This window comes from Mesoplodon densirostris, unplaced genomic scaffold (genome assembly GCF_025265405.1).
Source record: "Mesoplodon densirostris isolate mMesDen1 unplaced genomic scaffold, mMesDen1 primary haplotype scaffold_37, whole genome shotgun sequence".
Classification (NCBI taxonomy): Eukaryota; Metazoa; Chordata; class Mammalia; order Artiodactyla; family Ziphiidae; genus Mesoplodon; species Mesoplodon densirostris.
The window spans coordinates 6,638,243-6,641,650 of NW_026778196.1; positions in this window are offsets into that span (position 1 = coordinate 6,638,243).

The following is a 3,408-nucleotide window of genomic DNA, read 5'->3' on the forward strand; positions in this document are numbered from 1 at the left end:
ACGACTAGTGATGGAACATTGTGATATCTCTGGTGAGAGACCATTTTGATGAGAAGTGCATGGACCATTGTGATTACAAGGTTTATGGAGCATTGCAATGAAAAAGTTGTGGACCGTTGTGATGATATGCGCGTGGCACATTGCGATGACAATGGTCATGGAGCATTGTTCTGAAAAAGACATGGAGCATTGTGATGACAAGGGTCACAGAGAATTGTGATGAAAAGTTCATGGAGCATTGTGGTTACAAAGGTCACAGAGCCTTGTGATGACGTGGGCATGGATCATTGTGATGACAAACGTTATGAAGCATTGTGATGACTGGAGTCACGGAGGATTGTGATGACAGGTGTCAAGGAGCATTGTGATGACAAGGGCATGGAGTATTGTGATGACAGGCATCATGGAGCGTTGTGATGACAAGTGTTATGGAACATTGTGATCACAAGGGTTTGGAGCATTGTGATGACAGAGGTCATGGATCATTTCGATTTCAAGGAGCATGGAGCATTGTGATGACAAGGGCATGAAGCAATGTGATCCCAAAGTTCATGGAGGATCGTGATGACAATGGAAATGGAGTATTGTGATGACAAGCGCATAGAGGATTGTAATGACAAGGTCATGTAGCATTTTGCTGACAAAGGCATGGAGCATTGTGATGACATGTGTCATGGAGCACTGTGTTGACAAGCGTCACGGAACATTGTGAATACAGGGTTCATGGAGCATTGGGATGACAAGGGCATGGATCATTGTGATGACAAGTGTCATGGAGCACTGGGCTGAAAATATTCATGGAGTGTTGTGATGACAGGGGTCATGGAGCATTGTGATGACTAGGGAATGGAGCATTGTGATGACAAGTGTCCCGGATCATTGTGTTGTCAGGTGTCATGGAGTGTTGTGATGACAGTTGTCATGGAGCATTGTCATGATATTGGCCATGGAGCATTGTGATGAGAAGGTCGTGGAGCATTGGGCTGAAAATTTTCATGGATTATTGTGATGACAGGTGTCATGGAGCATTGTGATGACAAGGGATTGGAGCATGGTGATGACAAGGTCCTGGAGCATTTTGATGAGAAGACCATGGACACGTGTTTTGACAAGTCTCATGGAGCATTCTGATGAAAAGGGGCTTGGAGCATTGTGATTACAGGGGTCTTGGAGCATTGTGATGACAAGGGCATGGAGCATTGTGATGAGAAGGCCATGAAGCATTCTGATGACAAGCGTCATGGAGCTTTTAGATGACAAGGGCATGGAGCTTTGTGATTACAGGGATCTTGGAGCATTGTGATGAAAAGGGCCTGGATTATTATGATGAAGAAGGCATGGAGCCTTGACATGAAATGGTTCAAGGAGCATACTGACGACAAGTGTCAGGGAGCATTGTGATGACAAGTGTATTTAGAATTGTGATGACCAATATCATGGAGCATTGTGAAGAGAAGACCATGGATAATTGTGATGATGAGCGTCATGGGGTGTTGTGATGATAAGTGTTATGGAATATGGTGATCACAAGGGTTTGGAACATTGTTATGACAGAGGTCATGGAGCATTTTGATTTCATTGTGATGACAATAGCATGAAGCATTATGATGATGGGCATGGTGCATTTTGATGACATGGTTCATGGATCATTGAGATGAAAAGGGGCATAGAGAATTGTGATTACAGTGTTCTTAGAGCATTGTGATGAGAAGGGTCATGGAGCCTTGTGATGGCAAGGCCATGGTACATTGTGATGGCAGGGGTCATGGAGCATTGTTATGACAGGTGTAATGGAGCATTGTGATGTCAAAGGCATGAAGCATTGTGATGAGAAGGCCATGGGGCATTCTGATGACATGTGTCATGAAGCTATGTGAAGACAAGGGCATGGAGCAATGTGAAGAGAGGGTTCATGGAACATTGTGATGACAATGACATGGAGCATTGTGATGCCAAGTGTCATGGATCTTTGTGATGACAAATGTCATGGGGCATTTTGATGGCAAGAGCGTTGTGCATTGTGATGAGAAGGGCAGGGAGCATTGTGATGACAGGGTCATGGAGCAATTTGATGAAAAGTGTCATGGAATATTTTTATGACAGGTGTTATGGAACATTGTGATGTCAGGGGTCATCGATCATTGTTATGATAAGTGCATGTACCATTGTGATGACAGGGGTCATGGAACATTGTGATGACAGGGGTGAGGGAGTATTGTGACAAATAGTGATGTAGCATTGTGATATCAGTGGTGAGAGAGAATTTTGATGAGAAGTGCATGGAGCATTGTGATGACAAATTTTATGGAGCATTGTGATGACAAGATTCTGGAGCACTGTGATGACAAGCGCATGGTGCATTGTGATGACAAGTGTCATAGAGCATTGTGCTGAGAAAGGCATAGAGCATTGTGATGACAAGGGTCAAAGACCATTGTGATGAAAAGTTCATGGAGCATTGTGGTTAAAAAGGTCACACAGACTGTTGATGACGAGGGTATGAACAATTGTGATGACTGGAATGACGGAGCATTGTGATGACAGAGGTCATGGAGCACTGTATTAACAAGGGCATGGAGCATTGTGATGACAAGGGCATGGAACATTGGTCTAATAAGTTTCATGGATTATTGCGATGAGAGTTGGAATGGTGCATTGTGATGACAAGGGCATGGAACATCGTGATGAGCAGGTCATGCAGTATTGTGAAGACAGGTGTCAGGGAGCATTGTTATGACATATGTAATGGCCCATTGTGATGAGGATGGCATGGAGCATTGTGATGCCAAGTGTCATGGAGGATTCTGATGACAAAGGTAATGGAGCATTGTGATGACAATGGCTTGGAGCATTGTGATGACAAGGGTCAGGGAGCATTGTGCTGAAAAGGGCATGGAGAATTGTAATGACAAGGGTCACGGAGCATTGTGATGAAAATGGCATGGGGCATTGTGATGAAATAGGCAAGGAGCCTTTTCGTGACAGGTTTCAAGGAGCATTCTGATGACAACTGCCAGGGAGCATTGTGATGACAAGTGTATTGAGAATTTTGATGACAATGGTCATGGAGAATTGTGATGAAAAGGGCATGGAGTATTGTGATGACAGGCATCATGGAGCGTTGTGATGACAAGTGTTATGGAACATTGTGATCACAAGGGTTTGGAGCATTGTGATGACAGAGGTCATGGATCATTTTGATTTCAAGGAGCATGAGCATTGTGATGACAGTGGAATGAAGCAATGTGATCCCAAGTTTCATGGAGGATAGTGATGACAATGGAAATGGAGTATTGTGATGACAAGCGCATAGAGCATTGTCATGACAAGGTCATGTAGCATTTTGCTGTCAAAGGCATGGAGCATTGTGATGACATGTGTCATGGAGCACTGTGATGACAAGCGTCA